Below are 12,798 nucleotides of genomic sequence, written 5' to 3'. Positions count from 1 at the left end.
TTGAAAACGGTTTACGCGGTTTTACGCGTACCCTTTCTTCTTTCTTTCTTTCTTTCTTTACGAAAGATCGTAAAATTACCATAATGCTTTTAACTGGACTCGTTATGAGTGTAAATCGAAAATTTTCCTTCTCTTCTTCTGTCAAACAAAAAAAAAAGAAATATATAAACAATTTCAAATATAAAGAAACAAAAGATACAGAAAAGAATAATAATCAGCAGATAAGATAAGATAAGATAAGATAAGATAAGATAAGGATACGTATTTTTTGTATTTGGAAAATATTTGTAAAATGAAAACTAGATTATTCTAATACCATGACAGTATTCTTATCTTCCACAATTCCCTACGTTTGCTTTAAACAAACATATACATTTATCAATGTATATATAACGTTATATAAAGTAGTATTAGTGAGGGATGTGATGCTAGATGGTAGTCCCAAGGCAAATGTATTTGCATTTTGTGAAACTGAAGAGACAGAAACGGAAATGTAAGCTTGGCCCCGCCTCTTGTATCTATTATTATTATTATTATTATTATTATTGTTAATAATAATATTCATGAATTTGATTAACTTTTGTTAAGGCTTACAACTCGTCCAACACTCGAAAGTTTCTTATTTTCGCATGCATTTATTTAAAACGTATTATACGAACTAACTACTAAATTCTAACAAATCCAATAACGATTGTTAAAAAGTGATCGAACATTTTCGTATTATTATACAATACAATGATAATCATCTTATTTATTTATTCAGAAATTCATAGACAAAATGTATTATTTTCAATTAAAGTATCATAGTATTATTAGTTGTATTATATATCATTGAAAAATGGTATAGATTGAAATAAAAATCAATTGTTTCTATTTAAACAAACCAATATCCCAACGTTAATAAATAATAAAATAATAAAAATAAATAGATTAAATATAAATAAAAAAATTCATAAATAAATAATAAAATTCATTATCTAGTAAACGAAAAACAACTGTTTCTAATTTATTTAAAAAAAAAAAAACCAATATAACGTTAATAAATAATAAAATAATAAATCAATGATCTCTACAACCTACATTATAATTATTATTATAAATCTAACACACGAAATATTTCAAAGTGAATGACCATTGACCAAAGTAAAGATAACGAAAAACAACTGTTCCTAATTTATTTAAAAAAAAAACCAATATCCCAACGTTAATAAATAATAAAATTCATTATGTATTAAACATGTGATATATCTAATACACGAAATATTAAAAAATGAATAATAATCATTGACCAAAGTAAAGATAACGAAAAACAACTGTTTCTAATTTATTTAAAAAAAAAACCAATATCCCAACGTTAATAAATAATAAAATAATAAATAAATTATCCCTACATTACCTACATTAATAATTATTATTATAAATCTAATACACGAACTATTTCAAAAGTGAATGACCATTGACAAAAGTAAAACATAACAAAACTAAAAAAAGTGTTTGTGAATGGTGGTGATGGTGATGAAGAGGAGGAGGAGGATGAGGAGGAGGGTTGTAGGTAAGGCAAAGGTAAAGCCCAGCCACCTGCCTGGAGCATATAATGGCACGCTTCGTGGTCGTGATCCGGTCGCAAGATTATGCTACGAAGGGTGCACGATAATAATCTGGATATTGCTTCTGCGTACGTTGCATCCGAATGGGCGAGGAAATTCTAACACACACACGCACACACACACAGCAGCAGCTTGCTTTTACACTCTCTCACACGTATATACACATACATAAAACAAATACATACGCAATACACACACTAGTTTATACAAAGGATATACACGTTCCTCGTACACACACACACACACACACATATATAAATATATATACATAGATAGATAGATAGATAGATATATAAGATAGTTAGATACACGAACAGGGAGGAATAGGTAGGATCAGATAATTGGCGTACGGCCAGGTATATACTAGATGCAATGGCCCGAACCTATCGACTAAGATCTTCCCTTTAGAAGTGACTAGCCAATGCCGACGCACACGACAAACATAAAGGGCCCCCGACTGTAAGACTATAAGAGGTACCCTTTACTACTACGCAAGTACCAACCCAACCGATATCCGAGAGATTACTTTTCGATATCCGTTGCACTTCGTTAAGCTCTCTTTTTTTTCTTCCTTCCTTTTTCTTTTTCTTTTTATTTTTCACGATTTTTATTCACTTTTCACAGATTTATCGGTTCGGTATAATGTAAGTAGAAACTAATGGTAAATAAAAAATTGAACGGAAAGATAATAACGTTTCTATATGAAATAATGTATAGAAAATATTTCGTTACGTATTTATTCGGACGAATAAATAAATAAAAATGAAGAAGAGTATACAGATATCAATATATATATATGATAAAGATAAATATGTAAATGAATGATTTTTCTCTCTGGTAAACATTCGTTTGGTATTTTTTGTTTGTTTTTCTTTAGAAAAATATCAGATATTGTTGATCAAAACCTGTACATGTAATACACATATATATAAATGATAAATGTAAATATGTAAATGAATGATTATTATTTTTCGCAAACGTTCATTTAATATTCGTACGCAACGCAGACAAAACAATACTGCCATCGTTGTTTAGTAAATGGAAGAAAAATAATATTAAAGTACAGCTTTTGAGGGTGGTGATGAGGTGGTGGTAGTAGATGGGGGAGGGGGGTGGTTCTGTAAATAGTATTTCGTTGAGAGCGAGTAGCTAATGTCATAGTTGCGTGGTTACAACGACGCTATAAATTTTGGAAACCTCTGACAGACGACAAGGCGACGAGAAGCACGATTACTATTACTGCCATAAGCACGTTGTGATTTTGCTGGTGTTGCTGGTGGTGGTGGTGGTGGTGGTGGTGATACTCTTCGAAGTTATGGAACCGGACAAAATCGAGAGTACGTAATTTAGCTCGTGAAATTTGTTGGTTTAACATATTATTATATTATATACCTATCACAGGTGTAATCATTTGTTACGTATAATGATATAAATTAATCGGATATGCATCGATCGGTTTTAAAAAACTGTGGTTTAAATCGGTGCACTGACTTCTTTTTATTTATTTATTTTGAAAAAAAGAATTATGCATTTCTTTTAATATTTTTTTACGGATATTTTATTACGGATTAATCATAGATAAATAAATGATTGAATTGATATATTAATACGCTAGTTAAAACTATATACGTTGCAAGTTTTTATTTATTTATAAAAAAGAGAGATGTATTTACTTTTTAATATTTCTTTTTTTCTATTAATTATTACGGATTAATCATAGATAAATAAATTGAATAGAATTAATTATACGAATACGAATTATACAATTAAACCTACGTTGCACGTTTCTATTTGAAAAGGAAAAAAGAAAATACAAAATTTCATTTCAAAACACATTTGCTTTTCTTCTTTCTTTTTTTTCTTCTTTTTATAAGAATACAAAATTATTATCGTTAGATCGTGTATAATATTATAATTAAGTAAATACACGTTTGTAATCCACACGTGTGACCAATCTCGTTAGTGAGAAACTATTAAAACGAAAAAAAAAAATACTAGACTTCTTTTTTTTTCTTTTTTTTGTTAAAATACACTTGGAAACAAGGAAAAAGGGTTCCCACTCTTAACAATCTTTCTCGTATCGTTGCTCGTTTGTCGAAACGACGAAGGATTCCTTCGAGACCAGGTAAGAATCTCTCTCTCTCTCTCTCTCTTTTTAGCCACAGGTGCGAGTCGTGAATTCTCTTCTTCTTCTTTTTCTTCTTTTTCTTCTTCTTCTTCTCGATTGGTTAGAGAGATGAGAAAGGGAATATAAAGAAAGAAGGAAGAAGATTTCCTTCTCTCTCTCTCTCTCTCTCTCTTATTCAAAACTTTTTTTTTTTTTTTTTCTTCTTTTCTTTTCTTTCGTTCTTTCTGATTAACGCGAAACCCCTTAGGCATGTGGTTTAAGGTAAGATAAGGGATAAGTGGTCAGACTATCGTATTCCTCTGCTCCTCTCGGGCATGAATTAATCGAGAAACCTTTTTATTCTTTTTATTTTTATTTTTATTTTTATTTTTATTTTTATTTTTATTCTTCTTCTTCTTTTCTTTTTAATCAGTGGAAGAGAACTGGAGAAGAACGTTGGGAAAAGCTTCGGAAAGTCAACGTTACTTTGAAAATAAGCTTCATTCATTAAATCGTGTGTATAAGATGATTAGAAAAGTTGTAACTATAACTTTAAAAAACAACAACAACCTGTATGTGTGTGATCCTAATTGTTTAATGATTAATCTATCGTATATATCTTTATTAAGAAAACATTTCGTAATATTTATTCCACAACTATTTTTAACGATTAATTTAACAAATTATAAGTTCCAAATTATTTACTAAATTTAATTATTACTTTGAAAAGAATTTTTGTTTCGTACAATAAGTGTTTAATTAATTCAATGATATACCATTTTCTTTCTACAGTTAATTTTGATTCTAAAAAACACACCCACACCTATCTAATTTTAATTTTAATCGATCGAGTATATACAAAATCATTTATTGAAATATATTTTTAACATAAAATTCACTAATCACATATAACTGCATATTTAATAATAATATTTCTTTATAATTTTTCACAATGATTAAAACTTGAACAAAATGAGAGAAACATTTTCCTGTTCCTATTCTCTTCTTCTTCTCTTGTTCATTTATAAAAATAATATTTAATATAAAAATCACTATAATCACATGTAACTGCATATTTAATAATATTTCTTGCTATAATTTCACTGATTAAAACTTGAACAAAATAAGAGAAACATTTTCCTGTTCCTGTTCCTATTCTTCTTCTTCTTCTTCTTGTTCATTTATAGAAATATATATTTAATAAAATTCACTAATCACATATAATTGAATATTTAATAATAATTTCTTTATAATTTTTCACAATGATTAAACTTGAACAAAATAAGAGAAACTTTTCCTGTTCCTATTCTTCTTCTTGTTCATTATAAAATATATTTAATATAAAAAATCACTATAATCACATATAATTGAATATTTAATAATAATATTTCTTTATAATTTTTCACAATGATTAAAACTTGAACAAAATAAGAGAAACATTTTCCTGTTCCTATTCTTCTTCTTCTTGTTCATTTATAGAAATATATATTTAATATAAAAATCACTATAATCACATATAATTGAATATTTAATAATAATATTTCTTTATAATTTTTCACAATGATTAAAACTTGAACAAAATAAGAGAAACATTTTCCTGTTCCTATTCTTCTTCTTCTTCTTCTTCTTGTTCATTTATAGAAATATATATTTAATATAAAAATCACTATAATCACATATAATTGAATATTTAATAATAATATTTCTTTATAATTTTTCACAATGATTAAAACTTGAACAAAATAAGAAAAACATTTTCCTGTTCCTGTTCCTATTCTTCTTCTTCTTCTTGTTCATTTATAAAAATATATATTTATATAAAAATCACTAATCACATATAATTGAATATTTAATAATAATATTTCTTTATAATTTTTCACAATGATTAAACTTGAACCAAATAAGAGAAACATTTTCCTGTTCCTATTCTTCTTCTTCTTCTTGTTCATTATAAAAATATATATTTAATATAAAAATCACTATAATCACATATAACTGAATATTTAATAATAATATTTCTTTATAATTTTCACGATGATTAAAACTTGAACAAAATAAGAGAACATTTTCCTGTTCCTATCTTCTTCTTCTTCTTGTTCATTTATAAAAATATATATTTAATATAAAAATCACTATAATCACATAAACTGAATATTTAATAATAATATTTCTTTATAATTTTTCACAATGATTAAAACTTGAACATAATAAGAAAAACATTTTCCTGTTCCTATTCTTCTTCTTCTTGTTCATTCATAGAAATATATATTTAATATAAAAATCACTATAATCACATATAATTGAATATTTAATAATAATATTTCTTTATAATTTTCACAATGATTAAAACTTGAACAAAATAAGAGAAACATTTTACTTTTCCTATTCTCTCTCTCTTCTTCTTCTTCTTCTTGTTCATTTATAGAAATATATTTAATATAAAAATCACTATAATCACATATAACTGAATAATTAATAATACATTTCTTAGAATTTTTCCATTGATTTAGGATAATTTTTCACAATGATTAAAACTTGAACAAAATAAGAAAAACATTTTCCTGTTCCTATTCTTCTTCTTCTTCTTCTTCTTGTTCATTTATAGAAATATATATTTAATATAAAAATCACTATAATCACATATAACTGAATATTTAATAATAATATTTCTTTATAATTTTTCACAATGATTAAAACTTGAACAAAATAAGAGAAACATTTTCCTGTTCCTATTATTCTTCTTCTTCTTGTTCATTTATAAAAATATATATTTAATATAAAAATCACTATAATCACATATAACTGAATATTTAATAATAATATTTCTTCCTAATTTTTCACAATGATTAAAACTTGAACAAAATAAGAGAAACATTTTCCTGTTCCTATTCTTCTTCTTCTTGTTCATTTATAAAAATATATATTTAATATAAAAATCACTATAATCACATATAACTGAATATTTAATAATACATTTCTTACAATTTTTCTATTCATTTAGGATAATTTTTCACAATGATTAAAACTTGAATAAAATAAGAGAAACATTTTCCTGTTCCTATTACTGTTCTTGTTCTTGTTCTTGCTGCTGTTGTTTTATTGTTGTTGTTGGAGAAGAAAAGACGGTGAAAAGGGACTCGTGTATATCCTGTCCCCTGACCGGCTGATCGGAATTAAGTTGTCGAGAGATAGAAAGAGACTCGGAGACCGTGTTATCGCGACACAAGGATCGTGGCATGCGCCCACCTGCGGCAGGTAACCGCCGCAGGACGACCTGTATTAGCTTACGCGAGTTTCCTCCTCCTCCTCCTCCTCCTCTTCCTCTTCCTCCTACTCTTCCTCCTCGTCCTTCTTATCCTCATTCTCATCCTCATCCTACAACTTTGTTTTCGTTTTGTTTTGTTTTGTTTTTTTATATCCTTTTTTACCTTCCTCCTTCTTCTCCTTTTTATTGGGTATACCCATTGACATTTGTTTACACCTAACACGGGGCCCCATAATCGAACATATCTTACTTTATATCAGACTCGAGTTTGAAGAAATAATTGCGAAGATTCGAATTTATTTTATTCCGATTGGTTAAATCGCGTTTCGTTGATAATCTCAATGAATGTATCGAATTTTTGCTAGGAATATTAATTATTATTTGATAAGTAATTTGTTCAAGGATAATGTTTCATTGTAAATGATAATTTATATATCATTAGAGAGATATTTCATTATTCTAATTATTTAATTATTCATTTCGTAACAAATATTGTTATTTTTCACACAATTTGAAATATTTATAATATATAAAATAATAAAATATTTTATAATAGGAAAAAAAAACATTTGAATGATACAGAAGATTATTTTTACTAAAGAATTTTCTTTTTCTTTTTTCATGTAGAGAGTAAGAAAATTCGATAAACGATATATTTTATATAATAAAAAAGGGCCAAAGTAAAATCTTGTTTTCTCTATTTTTTAAAAGAAGAAAATGTATATTCGAGAGATCGTTGTTCTATTCTGAAGTACTTGAAAGGCGATTTTCTCGTCGGAAGTGCATAAGATATTTCCACGCATTGTATTTTTCTTTATTCCCCTCCCCCACCCATTCCCCTCCCCGAAAAATTGATCTCGGAAATATTTTCCATATATGTCATCAAAGTAAGAGGAAAATCTTTTCCTTGTGTAGTATGTAAGAAACACACACACATACAGATACATATACAAGTATCCTACTACTCTGAAGTAAAGTGGCATTGCACATATCGATCCTGTCAATCTGTTAGAAATATTTCGAGTATTCCTACCAAGTATCTTTTCAAATGCATTGTATCTGTCTTTTTCATCTTCTTCCCTTTTTTTTTTCTTTCTTTATTTCTTTTATCCTATCCGTATATTTCAAGAAAGAAAACGTTATCGCATATTTATAAAAAGAACAACAACATTACTTATTTGTATCTACGAAAAAAAAAAAATCTATACACACACAATTAATTATAATTAAAATGATATATATGAGCCGTTTATTTTGAAAGTGGCCTAACTCCATTTTTCATTTTTTTCCGGTTACCCACGGTAACGTGTACAGCTTCAAATTATCTATCAATAAAGCATTTAAGATTTTTTATATTCCGAGTAAATACGGTAATTCAGGACACATAAGTTTTCAGAGTTAGTTGAATCACTGAACCGTTTATTTTGAAAGTGACCTAACTCCATTAGGAGTAGAGATTTTGGTGTCGTAGAAATGGCATTAAAAAAAAATAATTTATTGTTTGTCCCCCGAGAGTATAACAATATTATCAAAAAGTGTCGGAAAGGTAATAACTTTATTGTACATGAAATGAGACAAGAAGATTTTGTATCAACAAAATTATTAGAAGACGCAATTTTTAAAAGGGTCAAGAATTCTAACGGAGAACCAATAAACTGGTTAAAAATATGTTGGATGCGTTTTGTCAAAAATGAATAAGATTTTCTATAAGACGTCAATGAATGAGAACGAAAATTTGAAAGTCCTGAATTTAATACCACGTCGGGGTAGACCAAGAAAGTTCGAAAATATTGTATTGACACCACTGTATAAAAATATAAGACAAATTACAACCGCAAAATTCAAGGACATAATTGACTTATTACGATATATACCACCGGAACATCATGATTTCTTTAAATCCCTTTCACATACGCAAAATGTAGATGAGTAGAAAATTGTTTTGTAATTTATGTTTGTAAAAAATATTTTGAATCGCATAATTTATGTTTTTAAAGTGTTACAAAGATATGTAAAATAAAATAAGTATTGTTTTTTCGCAATTTGAAGCATCTTAAATTATGTTGAATGGACTTCGGTTCCTTCAAATTTTATAACGAATCTGGTTGTTAATTTTGAAAGTGGCCTAACTCCATTCTTGGTAAGAAAACGCATATTATTCACTTAATAATTGCCATTATTTTAATGGGAACTGTAAATTGAACACCTTTAGATACACTTAAGCAACATAACTCATTGTTATTCTTTACGTATATTTTTAATTGCATTGAAACGCAAACCTTTAAATATCTCAATTTAAGGTTATATGGAGTTAAGCCACTTTCAAAATAAACGGCTCATATATATATACAATAATATAATATTAATAATAATAGAATGCATTTTATTATGTAAATATTTCTAAATTCATTTCTTATCTACACAACGTGTGTTAATAATAAGTATAATATTTGATTTATAAAAAATAACAAAAAAGGAAGAAAAATATTACAATGAAATATATAAAAAAGGAAATATTATCACGGTAATAATAATAGTAATAGTAATAATAGTAGTAGGAAAATGAGTCTTATCTTCGGTTGTTCGATATTCATAGAACAATTGCGGTGTAATCGAGCGTAACGCAATTATCGCTAGAATGGCGGAAGCCGGAACGAATTTTGTGCGAACAGTGAATGGTTGGTTGGTTGGTTGGGTTGGTTGGTTGGTTAGTTGGATGACTGGTTTGTTGCTGCGAACTACCAGACTTGATATTATTTCTTCTTCTATTCAGGTTGGAATCGTATCGGTAAAAAATATCCCACGAAAAATTACGAACAGAAAAGAGGTTGGTTGGATTGGGTTGGGTTGGGTTGGTTGTATCGGGGCAAAGTAATCGGTGCCCGTTTCATTTCCATCTCTTCGTCGTTTCTCGCACCTTTTATCGTTTACTTTGTTTATTTATTTTCACCATAATAATCCCACCTTTTTCTTCTCCTCCTCCTCCTTCACCTCCTCTTCTTCTTCTTTTATTCAGCCCTGATCTAAATCCATGTATTTCATTCGTTTTTTTTTTTTTCGAATGGTTACAGAATCAAGCAAACATCGTACTTATTTAGTTTTATAATAAACCATTGCTTTGAGTAGTAATATAAATCGTAAAAGAATACAAAAATAATAATGTTAGATATTTTTACATAAAATTTCGTTGTCACGTTACTTATATTTAATTAACTGATATATTTTCATGGGAGTGTCCCCTCAGTTATCACCCAGAGTGACGTTTCTTTTCTTAAAGTTAAATCAAACTTTCAATTGAAACTTTCAAAATAATTTTTAAAAATATTATAATTATCATTAATTTATATTTAATATATTATAACAAATAATAATATTTATATAATTATATATAAATCAATAATACATCGCGACTATAGTGTGCGTTAAACAAAAATGTGTTTAAACATTTCAATGAATTTTCAATCACGATAATAATCATCATTATCATTATCATCTTTGTCGTTTTCATTATCTCATGGTCATTTGTCAAACCTGTTACTTTCTTCATCTTTCTCTTTTTACCCCCATAAATTTTCCCCTTTTCCATCATCTTATTCTCGTTGGTCGTTTTAACGTTCGGGACAGCAGTTAGAAGACGTCGTCTTCGCGAAGGATTTTAATTACTCTCTGACTTCTACCTCCCACCCCTCCCCCTCCCCATTCCCCACCCCACCCACCAGCACAAGGATGAAAAGCACCAGCACGGTTCGGCGCGTTTCAGGCTTCTTCGACAAACTGTGCTTGAATGAACAGAGAAAGGAAAGAAGAAACGAACGAATGAACGAGTAAAACAACCAGTCAAAGAAACAGAATAGACAAGAGAGAAAGAGAAAGAATGAGAAGAGGGGGTGGGAGGTGGGTAGATAGATAGATAGATGCCATTTGTTCTGCTTCGATACGATCGACCCGTGAGATCAAATAAACGGATTACAATGAAGGAGTACTCTCGTGAAAGGATAGAAATAAAAGGATAGAATATAAGGCAAACCCTTCTTCTCGTGAAACGATACAAACGAAAGTGGTGTAAAATGATTGTTGTTTCAAGTAGAAAGATATAGATATAGATAGATATGTAAAGGGTGATCCAACAACTATTACAATCATTTTGTATTTATATTTTGTTATTTGTTAAAAATAAATTTGTGAATTTATTTAAAAAAAAAATGAAGATGATTTTGTAAACTTCTGTACGTTCTCTACCCATGCAAAAAATTACTGCAATTATTACGTTATCGTGTTATATATGAAAAATAAATTTGTGAATTTATTTTTAAATGAAGAGATGTTCTTAAGAATTTTTGTACGTCTTCCCCCCTCCCCCCATTCATGTTCCCCCTAAAAATATTGACACTACTTTATGTACATCTATTCATTTCTTCTTTACATATATAACTTTTGTATATAACATTTTGTTATATATTATTATAAATAACGAATATATTTAGATACTGATACGATAGTTAGTTGATCACCCTATATATCTCTATATAAATGTAATCCTCTTATAAAATGGTAGATAGATTCCTAGAAAATACCGTATTATATAATAAGAGTTCATTATTTTCAAATAATTTCATTTTGTAAATATATTATAAGACAAAAATCATGTTGAAAAGTATAGATAATGTGCAAAGATTTGTCGCAAATTTTTTTTTAATATTATATTGAAACCCTGATATAAGAGTGGTGTATTATACGAGAAAATTACCTGTATAAAAATAAACAGAAAAAGAAAAAAGGGGTAAGAAGAGGTGGGATGGTTTGAAATTAAATTCGTTGGATCAATCGGATAAAATATCTAATTGTTAAAAGAAAAAAGTTAATATTAAAAAAGTAAATGGGGGAGGTGGTAAGCTTGAGATAGAGAAGGGGAGATCGGGGGGAAAAAAAAAATAAGAAAGAGAAAATCATCATCATCCATCATCATAATCATAATCATCATAATCATCATCACGTTTAACGAGTAAGATGATCTACGAAGGAAGAAAAAGAGGGGGACTCGAGGTACGATGCAATAACGAGTTGTATTAATAAAGAAGAAAAACGGAGGGTTGGGGGGGGAGAAAAATGGGAGAGGGGGGTATAATGCGAAAGGGGGGAGGGAACAGAATGGAGTAAGTTGATTGCTTCGCACTATCTTCGACCTATCTGTTGGATCTCCTTTAAAATGAGTTTTACTCTTCGTACCCTTTGATGTCGCCATCCGCTATAGTTGAAATCATCAAACCCCCCTTCCCCCTTCTCCCTTTTACCCGACCCCATCATACTTGGATCGAGTTTAAATCCGACGACGAAAGATGACCAATCCACTGCGATCGTTTCTTTTTATTTTTTTTATTTTATTTTATTTTATTTTATTTTATTTTTTTGTTTATTCGTTTGTTATTTTTTAAAATCAATTTTTAGTCGTATTATTAACAAGTTTTACAGGTATAAAGAATATCTGATATTTTGTTAATAAATTAATTCTATAAAATGACGATGCACAATACTTTAATTGGAAAATACTATTATTTAGATTGATATTTTGGTTTTAACGCGATTTAAAAATGACGAGAAAATCGATCTGTCGATTAGATTAAAATATCGCGTGAATTCGTTTCTTTTTTTTTTCTCCTTTTTTTTTGTTTACGATTAACCTTTCAAAGATTAAAATACGATACGTGTTAGAGAAATGTTCTTTTGCATTAGGTAGATTCTTGAACGTAGGAATGTTCGTCCTTTCACGCTTGACATTTCGTAATCCGAACGTGCTAGGATCATCCTAAGAGAGGTTTATA

At 28.4% G+C, this 12,798-nt stretch overlaps 1 protein-coding gene across 1 annotated transcript in view; it reads right to left on the bottom strand.

Moving 5' to 3' along the window:
* Positions 1-12,798, bottom strand: part of LOC122518175 (CCR4-NOT transcription complex subunit 6-like) — a gene marked incomplete in the record, with an annotated part of 788,395 nt that overhangs the window by 145,273 nt on the left and 630,324 nt on the right.

Source organism: Polistes fuscatus, unplaced genomic scaffold (genome assembly GCF_010416935.1).
Source record: "Polistes fuscatus isolate 324 unplaced genomic scaffold, CU_Pfus_HIC Scaffold23, whole genome shotgun sequence".
Taxonomy (NCBI): domain Eukaryota; kingdom Metazoa; phylum Arthropoda; class Insecta; order Hymenoptera; family Vespidae; genus Polistes; species Polistes fuscatus.
Note: the sequence above shows the minus strand (reverse complement) of the source record. Positions and strands in the feature narration are given on the sequence as shown.